Here is a 15,498-nt window from a genome sequence, read left to right as displayed (position 1 = left end):
CTTTCGGTTGCGGAAGGCATTAATGTTGACTGCCGGCGGTCAGATTTAACGTTAAAAATTCATCGCCGTGCGTGTGTAAGACAAAGTGGAAAGGCTTGGCGAGACACCGAGTCATCCCAACCACCCCATAAAACAAAAAAAAAACAAAAAAATTGGGAATAAACTGCGGCTGCGTCCATTTCAGATGGGATGGGACACATTCAAACGTGTCCCGGAGCAGCTAATTCAAGGACGAAACGGCGCCATTCATCGCAAGCGGCCTCCGAAAAGCTTTTCAACCGCCCCCGTGGATTTGTCGCAGAATGAATTCCTCCGCCGGCTAAATGAAGAGGGAGCATTTTATTTGGTGTGCTTGTTGGCAGATAATTGTTCCGTTTGCTAGGAGTGTTCAAAAAAAAAAAGTTGCCCTTGGTGTCTTTCATTGAAGCTTTTCAAGAAAAAGTAAAGCATCGATGGTGTGTGTTCTGTTTTTGTTCAAGTTACGGTAGTCTCCAAGTTTGCGGAGTAGCCCAACACGACTGAAATGCCGTCGCTCGCGCTTGATTTTGCCACAACCGCGCTAGTTTCTCCCCACAAGTCGGCCATGTCGACGTTTTAGTATATGATCGCGATGGTGAATCTCTACGACTCAGCATCAACAAATGGACCGAGATCAACCACATTAGCCAAATAGTTAGCGGGGTTGACAATGACTCACTCGCGTTTTTAAAAATAAGCTAACTGAGTGGCCGCGATTCAAACGTTACAGTAAACCTTCTGACTGACTGACTACCTCACCGACAAACTTCCACCAATCCAACAGAATACGTGAAAACAAGATCCTTTTTCTCACGACGCAAGCTAATTGACGAGAGCTAACTAGCTCGCTAGCCAACAGTGCTCAGAACATGACTTTTTCTCTCCCACAATCTAATAATAAATACCAACACGACGACGGGACGGCCAGCGACAACCACGCGGACCTTCTCCGCAAATTCTACTCAGTGCGGTCAAAAGATGCCAACTCGTGATTAACGATTGAGTGATTACGATCAACAACGATCCAAACAAGAGTCATTCCGTCATCCGATGAAGTAAATCGCAGCTGTTTTTTTTTTTCTCCCAGACTTGACTAAAATGAGGAAGTGCAGAATGAATCACTCCCAAAAACTCATGCGAATCGCTGCATCATTGGATGAACAAATTCCGCTTTTCCGCACTCATCAAAGTATCCGAGGGTCACTCGCGTTCCCCTCATCTCCTTCTTTTATCTCCTGCCGCCGGCCGGCTCGCGTCTCTTTTGCTTTCCCGAGATGCGAAACGGGCACAGCGTGCCGTTCATCTCAACCGCATTACCGCAGCCTTTCATCCCCCCCCCCAACCCCCCCACGCAATAACTCTCTTGTGCCAAAGGAAGCGGCAACATAAATTTTGAATCAACCTGTATGAAGTGGAGAGCAGTAGCCAACAGCGTGTGCGCACAGTCGCACATCCACACACGCATACGGACAAAACCTCCTCCGGGGACATGACGGAATTAATAATTCACGCAGATTTCCTGCACATCTCATGTGTTCTCTTTTATGACATCTTCAGAAAGAAAAAAAACGGGAGTCAGATCTGCGGGATCATTACGGCTCAGCAATAACGCGGCAGCACCCCCCCCCCCCTTACCCCACTGCCCCCTTAATGAAGCCCGAGACACACGGACCTCACGGCCGGGTTATTGCTACTCCGAGAACCCCTCCTGGTCCCCGTCGCTCAGCGCGGGGGGGTAACGCGGGCGGCATATCGAAGGAGGGGAGGCGGTGTGCCGGGAAAACCGCTAGGAGGCGCTAGCGAACGAAGGCGAGGCAGTCGTCTTGCTTTTTAGCCCCCCCCTCACCCCCCAACCCACGATAAAGAGACACAAGCCGTCCGAGAAAGAGAAAAACAATCGGCAACGGGGGTGATACAGAACGGGAATCCGCCGGGGCACCTTTTACAGCGCCCCCGTTTTTGCAGATGAAAAGGAAAAATCTGAGGGAGGGGGGAGCCAAGGATGGCTGAGGCAAAAAAAAAAAAAAACACGACGCACAAAAAATAAATTCTAACAAAAAATAAAGAGGCGCTAATGGGCTCACTTTAGGGTCATAACACTGCACAGGATGTGGGGGGGGGGGGGGGGGGGGGGCGAGGCCAATATAAAAAGAGGAGCTTTTACAAGTAACTTGATCTCGGTGCGGTCGGAGCTCCTCGCGGTCGAGTGCAACTTTTACTCTTGGCGTTAGAAGCAAATCGCTTTTTTTTTTCTTTACGCTATAACTCCCAATTCGGATTTTGGTGGCCTTGAAGGCTAACGCAAAGGAATAAATGCAACAAGGCAATATATATATATAGATATTGAGTATCAAGTGAGCAAGAGTGAATATCTGAATACTTTAATGAAACGCCTTTCCACTTCATAGGCGCCTCCCCAGGGAGACGCTTTCTCCAAACCGTTGGAAAATATTCACCATCGCCGCACTTAATGTATAAATCGAGCTTGGCTGTTGTTTCAGGTCTTCAACCGAGCAGCACTAAAAGCGCTTGGGGGGGTGGGGCTGCTTGGCACGGACTCCAACGCCGTTCTTACCCAAATCTCACGTAGGTGGTGGGCGCTTCTTGTTGTTGTCGTCCGCCCCCCCCCCCATCCCCTCCCCCATGAAAAGGTCAGAGCGCATGATTCACATCATTTTTCAGCGAGGCCTCGTGCCACGTCTTCCTTCTCGCTTTTTTTTAATCAGGCTTCTTCTTGAACCCTCCTCTTATGTTTCTCTCTTTGGTACGCCGCCGAAGCGCACGGGGGTCAATGCTATTAATTTATCGTACGTTCAAAAATGCAGTCGATATTCAGTGCCGGGAGATGTTTTATGCAGCCTCTTTTTTTTTTTACATTCCGAGAAATATTTTTCTAACTTTCAAAACGGCTCGGTTGGGCTCAAAACATAACAGGACGGGCTTCGTTGTCAATTTGACCGACAAATATCGGGCGCAAATGGCAAACGGATACGCAAACGGGAAAAGAGCAGATGCTCGGTCGGCCGCTAGCATGGAAAGAGGAGTTCAGAACATTGAGAGTGATATTCTGCCTTTCTATTAAAAAAAAATAATAATAATGAAGCTATTAATGGAGTCCCTTCGGAAAATCGAGCAAATGTCATAAAAAAAATTGCTCTTTTGTTTGGACTGGAGCGACCGCGAACACGGATGGCCACGGGAGGGGCGAGGCTCGTCTGATTAGCCCAACGACGCTTTGTGATCGGCGGAAAGGTCGGGAGGATATTGACCGGATCCACCGGGGGGACTTCATGGATTTTGTTTCAACTGGCCTCTGTCGGATAATCGATGTGGGTGGGGGGGTCGTGGCGGCGCGTGACGAATGGGGGCTGTCGGGCCGGCGTGAGGCCTCCGGGGGCCAGGAGGCCACTAAATGCCAGTTGCTGTGCGTAATTTCACAAGTTAAAAACATTTCCCAGGGGTCTGAAAGACATTCCTGAAACACGTTTCGTCATCTTTTCGCAATCTTGCGGTTTTGAGGGGGCAGTCCAGTTCTGCTCACCCAGACTTATGTAGTTTTAACATTAACACTGCTGAAAAGTAGGAAAATTGGGGGAAAAAAACTACCCAAATCAATAAAAATGAGTCTTATAGATTGGTAATAAATACAATGGTACTGTACTTCTTTCACATACCACTAGATGGAGCTCAAGCGGCACAAGTATCACACGAACGATCATCGAGTTCAGGAAATAATGATGAGTGAAATTTTCAACCGATTTCAGAAATTAATCTGATTCTAATTTAAACTTTAACTTCACTCCCGCATTGCCAGACATGGTTAATCAATTGGCAGAATCCTCCTCAACTCTTCTGCGGTTTCCAAAAACGACCATTCAATTACATTCATGAGTGCTGTCGATTAAAAAAAAAAATTTATGGGGCATTTCCTGCCCCGATTAATTTGAACGCATTCTCGTGGAACACCCAAACGAGACCGTTAGCATTCGTGGCTTTCTCCGAAGCGCGCTAGCTTTTTAGCCATGGGCTAACACACCTGAGGAGCTTCGATTTGACACATTTAACACCCGACTAAATGTCAAGGTTTCATCAAAGCGCACTCCCGCTTTGGTTTCTTCCCGTGTGTTTATTTATTTAGCTAGTTAGTTATTTTTTACGGCGCACTTAGCAGCACTCGTTAGCCTCGCTGACACACCGGGACTGTTTTTGCAATAAAAGCCTCACGGACATCAATCACGCTGATAAGACTTTCCTTATTTTCTCGTGAACGTTCCTTCTAATGGCTTGAAAATGGGTCGCCTCGGCAGGCCAGTCTACCGCCGCCGCCGCCGCATCGATAACAAAAAAAACGTCCGATCTCTCCGGGGGAGCGGAAACTCTTTCCGTCGGGCATCCGGTGCTCTTTATCTGGCGTGATTGATGAACGGCCAAGCAACTCATCGCTCTGGAGGCTTATTGCTTGCTCGGACAGACACTTTCGGAAGGGAGGCCGGCGTGTAAATCAACTTAGAAAACCAGACTGGATGTTTTGCGTGTTTTTTTTTTTAATACGTGTGACTGACATTGCAATGTCCAATATTTTGTGTCAGAGCTAGTAAGAGCTGCTAGCTTGAATTCCAGCTACCCCCTCCCCTCTGATCGACGTGGTAAGGGCTTATGTTTCATTTCCCCCGCCCCCCTTTACGGTTTTATTTTCCCTGGTGGATGCAGCACTTCATCACCAAGCCACCCAATTTCACAGGCGGCTTTGTCACCGTTTATTTTATTTTGTTCAGGCACCACCCACCCAAAAACCAAAAAGCAATAGAGATGACGTTGTTATTTTTTTGTTGTTGTTGTTGTTGTTGTTGTTGGAGTTAATCGAGCCATTTTGGTAATTGTGAGACTTCCTCACAGCTGCAGTTGACTTGGTCACTGTCTATCCATAATATGCCCGCTTTAAGGAAACTTTCTGCTAGCAAGAGGCACATCACAAACAAGCAAAAAGTAATTTTGCAGACAGATTATTCCGCCTTTTGGTGTGTGCTTACAGCTGTCGTGATTTATTTAAAAATGTATTTCCCTCCCTCTCAGTCAATTGATAGCGTGTCATCCATCTGTTTAGCGGGAGATCTCTTAACTCTCCGGCTGTGTCTCTGCGTGACAAAGTCGGCATCTCGTTTAGCTCAAAGTCGACCAAAGCCATGACGGGATATGATGCATCCAGAATGGCTTGATGTTGTTGTGAAAGCACTGTCGAAAATAAAAAATGAGTTTGGTTGAATTTCTGTGCGTCTAGCGCTTGAAGTTATGTAAGAATTATTGCTAGCACTTAAAAGGGAGGCAGGAAAAAAAACCCACCATCACTTTCAATCATTTGAGCTTTGATTACTCGCTGCGACTAATCGTGGCAAAGACAGCAAGCCGATACGAAGTGTTCCAACCGGATTGTTCCGTCATACGGCAAGGCTAATATGATGAATTACAAAAGAACAGAGCCAATTAAAGGAGGAGACGCTACATCGCTAGCAGAAGCTAATTCTACGATTCCTGCCAAGCAGTACAACAGAGGAGAGATGAACAGCAAAACATTTTTCAAAGCTCCAATTTTTTAAAAATCCAAATCACGACAAAGAAAACCGGTTTTACTCATCCTAAGACAAAAAAAAATAATCATACTAATCAGCGTGGAGTCCGGTCTGACGAAGGTCCGCCGTCTAAGGAAATGAGGCATCTGCGGTTAATTGCCGAGCGCATTCAGTCTGACTATCTCATGAAATATTCACCGGCCTTGTCTAAACGCTGGCCAATCCAAGACGGGCAAGGCAGAGCCATTGACTAAACGGCGGCCTATCAAACATTGAGGCGAGCAGACGGCCGACCGACCGACAGCCTGGCATCTGTCAGCCGTTTTACAGCCGCATCGTCGCAGCGCGGCGCCGACTACCCGCCGGGCGCAAGATTTGGGAGGCGGCCCCCGAATAGCGGTGCGGCAGCAGAAAGGGATGTAGAGCCACAAAAAAAAAAAATAATCATCATCATCATCTCAAGAATTCATGCCCGAAAAGACGTCAGAAGTCGGCCATTTGTTTTCCCCGTCACAAAAGAATTTCGACGTTAGCGTTAGCCGTTTCGCCACACTGTCCCCTCCTCTGGTCGCTGCAGCTTGATGAGATTTTTCAGTCTGCCCAAACCGTAGGTTGTGTAAGCGGCGTGCCGGCGTTTAGTTCTTAACGAGCTGCGGAACAGCGTGTGGGCTTGGAACGCGCCGCCGACTACAGACGGCAACATGGCTGGCGGCAGACTGCGCAGACTGCTGCCCATACCCTGGTTATCGTCATTCTTGAAAATACCGCGACTACAAAACACGAAAGCTGCTTTGTGCTGTAAATTGGGGCATTTGGGGACATTTTCAGGGGGTTGGTAAAGCTAGCTAGCTAGCTAGCTAGTTAATAAAATGGTGTAGCGCTGGAACTGGACCTCGTAATATTAACCAAGGGTGCGTTTGGAAATATCCTCAGAGAGTGCAATGGAAGCATTCGGAAACTCCGTGCGTTGCTCAAATTTGCCATTTGGAAATTCAGAACGCACCAAAAACCGACTGGGGACTCGGTGCGCCAGTGCGCGCTCTTTCTCTATGAACACACACACTGAGCAAATGCCTGTTGAAAGCGCGCAGGGTCAAAGCCGCCGAGGTTTGTCCGAGTCCGCGTGGGCCCCCGAAGTGCAGCGGCGGCAAAGTGATAAACGGCGAGAGGGCGGGAGGTAATTCAGGTGCAGACTATGGAGGCGGGTGGCGGGGGGGGGGGGGGGGCCGGCGCTGTGTGTGTGTGTGTGTGTGTGTATGTGTGGGTGCGCTACGCCAATGCCGAAAGAAAGTTTGTTCCGCGACACCCCTGGAGATCAATGCGAGGAGGGTGTATTACGAGCGCGCTTCCTCGTAACTCAAACTCGGGGATGAGCCCGGCGCCGTCCTACCCAAGGGGGGGCCGCTAATCCGCGATATGGCCGCCATCGCTCACACAATGTAACCTGCGCGCTGGCAGCTGGCTGGGCTTTGGGCAACGCTGGGGGGGGGGGGGGGACCTCAAGACACTGTAACGGATCAGCTGAGGTAAAGCTACTGATGTCTAATTATATTTGTGTGTCAAGAGGACATTGGCAGAAATGGAACTCCGCATTCCTGGCATTTATTTACACCCCCCACCCCCCATTCAAATTAGAAAGACGAGAGAGCGGCGCAATTAAAGCGCCATTTGATGCAGCACAACGGCGACGCGTCCAACGCGCACATTTCTCGACTCTGCTCCACAAAGCGCTCGGCTGCCAGAAAGCGCGCGTGCGGCTCTTAATTAAAATGGAGAGTGCCGGTTTATTTTTTTGGAACGTAAATCATGCGGCGGCGGTGCGGGCGCGACAGCTCAGCGATGAGTCATTTTAATTGAAATGACATATAACTTGCACCTTCCTCGCCGCAGACACGACAACACCAGAGAGCGCCGCGTCGCCTTTTCGAACGATGGGGCCAACCAAAATTTTTCCCCCGTCAAACATCGCGCGAAAAGCTTTTTTTTTTTTTTTGGTGCGGCTTTGTTGTTTAGTGTAACCACCGGGACGCGTTTATCACATCCTGCCACAAAAAGGCTGTCTTTTGGAAAATTGGAAAAAATGGCCAGTAAGAGTAATTACCGCCATTGGTTAAAAACAAAAAAAAATAGTCTCTCCTCTGTTGCTAACCAAAACAGCAGTCTGCCACCAAATTTTGGTCCGAGGCAATTTCTTGCGGGCCTCTTCGGAGTTCGGCGCCAGCCGTAACGGCAGTCTCTCGTCGGTTCCGCAGCTTGGAGAAAGAAATGCGAGGTGGCGGCGAGCGCTGGGGTCTAATGGAAGTTCATCTTGGCAAGAGTGAGCCGCCATTGATTTAAAGCCAGACAGAGGCGGCGGCGGCGGCGGCGCGAAACCTTCCGATTACGTAGCGCAGACCAACTTTCACCTCAGGAAAATGTCACGCTTTCATTATCTAATGCGGGGAAGGTATTTTATAGCCGGCGTATAAAATGTGAAGGCGTGCAGCAAGGAGAAAAAAACCCCCCAAAAATTTGTTGTATTAATTAAGCAGCAAGCAACACTCGCATAATAACTTGAAAACAATCGAAAATTATTTGGAGTTGTATTTGTTTTTTTTTGTGATCAAAGTGATTTGGATTTTTTTTTAATTATTATTTATTTTATTATTGATTTTCAAATTTAAGTTCAAAGGCATCTCACCTCCAGACATGCGAGGACTCTCTTCCGGAAACTGAAAAAAAAAGTGCCTCGTCGTTGCAAATCCCGACAAACGCGCCTTCCCGAAACACGCATTCGTGAGCGCATCCGGTTGCGCGTCCCTAACCGAATTGCCGGGTGAAAAGAAAAAGCTGACTGATTAACAGTCAAGTGGAACACGGCGCCCGTCGCCACCAACTGACACTCCGTCATCTCGGCGGTATTTAATAAAGCGCGAGGCGCCGAGGATCTTTGTTTTTAATCCGAGGAGGTTCCGCCTAGGATGGAAAGAACGCCGAATCACGGTGGCAAACAAGCTGTCGGATGTGATCAGCGCGACATGCCATCGCATCAGAGAGGCCTGTTCACGGTAACGTGGCCCAGTTTAAAAAAGGTGGGAGGAGGGGGGGGGGGGGGGCGTAATATACAACGTTGTTTATTAAGCATCGGGTTGAAATATTGAAGCCACGCCGTCACATTTTGCCAAGCAGATGTTATCTTACATTACGAATTCCCCAAAAATAATAATACTAGCCATATGAACATTTTGATACCGCATCGCAAGGAAACTTAGGCCCGGATCATATTAAATCCAAGGCGTCAAAAATTGCTCCCTGAAATATGACGTCATCGGGCGAGCGCGGTCTCTGATCCCAAGTACACGTGTTCCATTTACGATCAACTCTCGGCAAAAATCTGGATTCAATTTATGCCAAGATAATCCAAACATTGAGATACGCAATGTTTTCAACCTTGCTGGAAAGTACAGTACTTCCTAATCCATGAGTCGGGCGGAAGGGTGGGGGGGGGGGGGGGGACAACGGGAAACAAAACCAAAAGACTTCAAAGAGCAAATCCTCCTCTTACCCAAATGCAACAAACGCAGCCCCAAACACTTGCTACCTGCGAATAACACTAGTGCTCTTAAACGCCGGCCTGTTTCGTATTTAAGATTAGTTGCTGCGAGTGTGAACCGCAGATAAGTGCAGACTAATTCCCCCGAGTTACCGCTCGGCAAAACCTCCTGTGATTTTTTTTTAATTTTGTAATAAAATAATTATATTATTTTATTTATAAATAAAGCCATGGCGGCCCGGTAGTCCAGTGGTTGGCACGTTGGCTTCACAGTGCAGAGGTACCGGGTTCGATTCCAGCTCCGGCCTCCCTGTGTGGAGTTTGCATGTTCTCCCCGGGCCTGCGTGGGTTTTCTCCGGGTGCTCCGGTTTCCTCCCACATTCCAAAAAAACATGCGTGGCAGGCTGATTGAACACTCTAAATTGTCCCTAGGTGTGAGTGTGAGTGCGAATGGTTGTTCGTTTCTGTGTGCCCTGCGATTGGCTGGCAACCGATTCAGGGTGTCCCCCGCCTACTATCCGAAGACAGCTGGGATGGGCTCCAGCACCCCCCGCGACCCTAGTGAGCGGCTCGGAAGATGAATGAATGATTGAATAAAGCCATTATTTTATTTATTTATTTATTTTGTCGTTGTTTTTTCTCATCTTATTTGATGTTGTTTTTAACATTGTACTCGTGATTTTAACTGCTGGTTGTAAGGTGTCCTTGAGTTTCTAGAAAGGCGCCCACAAATAAAATGTATTACTATTATTTTATTTTATTTTTTTCAGGGATGGTCTTTTTGGTGAGTCGACCCCTGATAGAGATCTCTACGGGCGCTTCAAACCAAAATGGCTGCCATCCCGTTTTAGAGTCTCGGCAACGTGCTCATGAGAGTTATGCCTTTAAGATTCCATTTGGTCATGGGGGGGTGGAATTTACAAAAGCATTTCCGGGGGCTCTATCAAGCTCGAAATGGGCAACTTGATACAAAAATGTCAGAGCTCCAGTGCGTTTTCTAGCACGGCTTTTTGAGAATAGATCATCGCTCTGCTCAAGATGCGCAAAATTTCACGCGGCTAAGTACAAACCGGCTTCAGCGGCTGGCATTCGGGTGTCAAAAGGCACTCGCTTTTGTTTGAAGTTGACTTTGGAGCCCGGGTGCGCTTTCGGTCCTTCCGATACTCAATAACGTGACCCCCCCCTCCCCCCCGCTGTAATTTGTCAAGGCATCTTGTAAAACTTTCCCTGACACGGGAAAAGGGAATAAAAGAGAGCGAGCGCAAGCCGGCGCTCATCAATATGCAAAGGCTGTTCCGAGCTTTCCGTTTTCCCACACAGATGTGATGTCATTTCATATTTGATGTGGCTAAAATGGGAGGAACGAGGACGCCAAAGACACCTTGGAAGTAGCCTCCGGAAACGGTGAAATATGGTGAAAAATGGATGATGACCTTATCTTGAATCAATCACAGCCAATTTTCAAATGATTTTACGAAACATGCGTGAAACATGGCAGTTATTGGCGGTCAAAATCGCATGGGGTATTTATTTTTGTCATTCGCGTCCCTTCGTGACTTCCAACGACGTGAACGCAACCATCCAATGAAACCAGATTGCCCGAGCAAAACAACATTCGGAATTCGAGGGCCAAACACACGCTCGCGCACTCACTCCACTTTTCAAAGCTTCAAAATGAAAACTGTCGCCGCACGCTAAGGGCGCGAATCAAAAGCCCTTCCATCAGTGATTGTCCGGTCCTCGCCGAAGACGGGATTGTCTAGAGCGGGCGGGAGAGAAGTTCATTTCATGAATGACAGCCCCCGCCAAGCGCTCGCCGGATTGAAGAGCGGGGAGAGGAAAGGGGGGGGGAGGGGGCGTCAACGGGCGCGGAATGGCGTGAAGGAAGTGGGCTATGCCCCGCGGCTATCAAGGGGCGCCTTTGCCTTTGAAGTGTTGCTTCGCTTCGCGAGCGAGCATGGAGGTGGGTGAATTTCACATTATTTCATGGGGGTGAGGGGGGGGGGGGACAGCGGAGGAAACGAAAAGAGAGGTGGCGCAAAAAAAATATGTATTTTTTAATGCGACCGAATCAAATGTTACATCAACAAGTGCGCAACAATATGCAGCAAAGGCTTGAACAGGAACTGAAAAAAAAAAATAATCGAAAGAAGAATCATGAAGAATGTGTCACTCCGAAAAGAATAGTCTTGACATCAACTATTTAATTGATTGATTCTTAAGATTGTAGGCTCATTAAATGACGAAAGCTATAGTATGGCACTGATTTATGATTGACAGACTGGAGAGTACATGGCGCGGGGCGAGTACCGATGCCGGGTATCTGTATCGGTTATGGTATCGGCGAGAGTGGAGGCTGCCGAAACCAGCCACCGATACCTGAGGCAAAGAAAAAAAAATGACGTTCTCCTCGGTGATTTTTATTTTATTTTTTCCATTTTATAAATCAAAGTACCACAGGTATGGGTACTCGCATCTGTGGGTACTCAAAGAGATTGTACTCGTACTGGTATCGGTCTGGGAAAAAAAATGGTATGGAACACCTCCGAGTGAGCAACGCCGGATTCATAAACTTGGATTAGGGTTGGAAGAAGGGAAGTTTTAGCGTTCAAGCCCTGACAACGCGGCGCTCTAAAAGCAGCAGACGATCCGAAGGGAGGCGCTATTTTCTCGGGCTAGAAGGCATAGCTAGCTCTCCAACGGCATGTCGCAATTGTGCCGCACGACGCAAACGAAGGTGCCGAGGTTGTTCTGGATCGCTTCGACGAGAACACAAGCGAGCGAGCCTTAAATGCAAAATGTCCGCCCGTGTTGCGTTTCATCCGTTCGCCGCCTCATTTGCACCATTTACTTAAAACCTGCAAGGTGTTTCGCCTCAACCTGCAAGAAATGCATTTTCATCCTCTTTCATGCGGACCAAGCCTCCTCTGAGGTGGAAAATTGAAATTTTAACGGGAGGCGCATCACTGTCCTCTTTTTGCCCGTTTCATCTGCGCGCCTGCTGATAGATGCTAAATTGACAACAACAGGGGGGTGCGGGGGGGGGGGGGGGGGAGCATAAACGCTCCAGCCAATGCTGACATATTTTACGCAGCGAGCGACAACAGTGAAATACATATTATTCATAAAGCAGACATCAAGAGTGGGGGGGAGAAAAAAAATCTCAGGGCGTTCTCAGAGATGCACTTTGCGTCCCGCGAACGGGGAAATGGCAAAAGCTACAAATGACATCTGGTAGGATAGTGAGACAGTTTTGCGGAAGTGGATCCATCACACAAGGAAACTCAAAATGCCTTGAAATAATTCCTAAAATAAGACAAGATCAAATACAAAACCATTACAAGCCAAAATATTAGTTAATGACAACTAGCATTAGCACTAGCATGACGAATAGACTTCGTAACTTCTGGGGGGGGGGGGGGGGGGTCTTTGAATCATTCAATACAGATATATTGCCGTATTCTGGCTCACTTCAATGCACACCTCCCCCTTTCTAAACAGGCCATCACCATTGCAAACATGAAGGGGCTCGGAGTTGAGCCCTGACGCACTCCTCGCTCCGCCTTAAACTCCTCTGCCCGACCCTACAAGTCTCAGACATGTACTTCCTTGCGCAAGTGGCCAAGCACCCGGTCTTAAGATCTGCAAAGACACAACGGCGCCATTTCGGACCTTCTCTGTGCTTGGCATGAGAGCAGAAAATTGGCGACTTTTTACATTCAGTCTCATGCCAGAAAGTCGGCCAGGAAAGGCTCCAGCTAAGCCGTGACCCCGAACAGATGAGCAGTTAAAAAAAAAACGGAAAAAAAAAAACAACAACTCAGGATTGTGTGGGACCGTCGAGATTCCACTCTAATCCAACAACTCTATTCATTGTCTCCTAACTACAGGGCATTACAGCGCAATCCCACCGTGAGCTCTGATTCGCTTTAAAGAGATGGGTCGCAACTCTAAAAAAAAAAAAAAAAACCTCAGCAAGAGGCTGCGAGTGAAGTGAGCTTTTGCCTATTTGCATGCGTGTGCGTGCGTCCGAAACGGAATATTCCCAGAATGAAATAAATAACTCGGCATAGTGCGGCAAGTGTGCTGTAAAGGAAGCTTAAAGCTGGGCAAGGGCAGGAAGTCAGCGCTGACGGATTACGTCTGTCCTTCATCTGAGTGGCACCTTCTGAACCCTCGCACTTTATTTCCCCCAACATTTTTTTTTTTCCATATGGCAGATGGTTAAGTATGGTATATAAATCTGTAAAAAAGACTTAATGGACACATCGCACCGTTGTAATGTGAAACGCGAGACTGCGCAAGTCAATAATTCATATTCAATCACGTTAAAAAAATCATTTTATCTGACTAATCGATTGGATAAAATAATTGATTCCAATCATGACGCTTCGCTGACTCACTCCCAGCTGCAGTCCGAGCAAGTTCACCCACATCGCGGTCACAAAAGATTGGCTTGGGTGCTCAATTTCACACATGATGGGCGGGGGCAGGAACTCCAAACACGCAACTATTTGGATACACGCTACTACAAACTCAACATGCTATCGTATCGCCCTTTAAAATCAACATATCTATTCCCAGTCCGTCAACGGGGGCGAGAATACAAATGCGCAAGCGTCGCGCCCGTTTAGCCGCACGAACCACGTCCATGTTTTGACATTTGGGTGATGAAGCCATCTCCCTCCCTTCCGATTAGCATCCGCGCACCGTTTCAGTCGACTACACCGCCGGGTTGCATCGCTTGGGGGTGCGGCGCAATCCACTTAATGCGCGTTTATCATACGGTAACCGCAGATGACATCGATACGCCTGTGGAGGATCGTCGGGGTGACCAAAGTAATTACTGCACGTTGAAGACTTGCACAAGTTTCCTTTGGCGCTTGGTGGGCTGTGCGTGCTGGCGACATCTTTTTTTTTTTTTTCTTTAATACGGTTGAAAAAAAATCCGCCTTCTTTTACAGGAGAGTTTGCATAGGGCAGACGCAATGCTGTCAACAAGATGGATTTTTTTTTGTTCATATTTTTGGTTGCCTGTAACAGATTGATTGACTTGACATTCTTCCCAGTGGGAAATATTGCTTCGATTTTTGGACGCATTGCTTTTAGCCACTTTTTTTTAATGCTACACTTACTCTCACGGGCAGGATAAGATGATTGAGAGAGAAAAAAAAAAAACATGATTGCGTTGCACTTTGGAGTCTCCCCATGTATCTTTTGTCCTTCGTTATTAAAATGAGCATCGTGTTCTTTTTGTGTTTCATCGCATATTTGCAGGCGAGGAAAAGCCGATCAAGCAAGAAACAGACTCGATCTGCATTTCCCGCACCGGTAACGTCTTTTAATGGCATGATATATTTGTCAAATTGACCAAATCACAGTTTTAACTATCAAAAAAAAAAAAAAAAAAAAAAAGACACTGGAATCCGTTCAAAACAAAAACCTCAAAAAGGACGAGACAAGTGAAAGTGAGTGAGAGAGCAGTAGGTAGAGGAGAAGGGGTGGAGGGGGGGTGGGAACAAAAAAACATAAGCAGATTTATTTCAAGATTATGAGCGACTTGGGAGATTTGAGATCCGTAGGGATTGTCATGCTCCAAAGCGCTGACCTTAATACTTGAAAAACAACCAACAGGCGCGTGTGGGTCACATTCAAAAAAAAAAAAAAATACAAATCCGCCGCTGCCAGAGTCGACGCTGCCAAGGTGCATGTTAGGTAAGTATCATCAAAACAAATTCAAATTGACATCACGAGATCATCAAATGCAATTTTTAAAATGCAAAGTCGGCAATCACAACAGAAAGGTAAAAAAAAAATGCTGAAAAAAATGGATGAAAAAAAAGGAATAAGTTTCGACTAAAGTTTCGATTTGGGTTTCAAGGCGTCCAACTGAAAATGTTTCTCGACAGGAAAATACAGTTTGGTGGCGATTCAGTGTGGGTTTAAAAAGAAAAAAAAAGGTTTTATATTGTGCTATTTTTTTTTTTTTTTTATTGACCACAACCTTCAAGCAAGCTTCAAGCAAGTCCTTGGGATTAACCGACAAAACATTCTAAAATGTGCGACACAAATTAAGTCAATAATTCAAAAATCTGCTCCACCCCCCCCCCAAAAAAATGTAATATATGAGTGCTATTTCTCTTTATTTTTCTTAATTAACAAAAAAAATTGACAGCAAAATTAATCCTGACTAAACTTCACGAAACAGACCAAATTCCAAATCCCTGAAATGCATTCAAACTCGATGCCACGCCCATGTGCAGATCTCGTTAGGGACAGTTTGACAGGCGAGCACGCACATTCGGCTGTTTCTTTACTAATTGTCGATTAGGACCAGGCAGAGCTCAGGAGCTTGGGCGCACCAAAAAAAAAAAAAAAACT

The sequence above is a fragment of the Hippocampus zosterae genome, chromosome 16, assembly GCF_025434085.1.
Source record: "Hippocampus zosterae strain Florida chromosome 16, ASM2543408v3, whole genome shotgun sequence".
NCBI lineage: Eukaryota > Metazoa > Chordata > Actinopteri > Syngnathiformes > Syngnathidae > Hippocampus > Hippocampus zosterae.
This window is presented reverse-complemented; position numbering follows the sequence as displayed.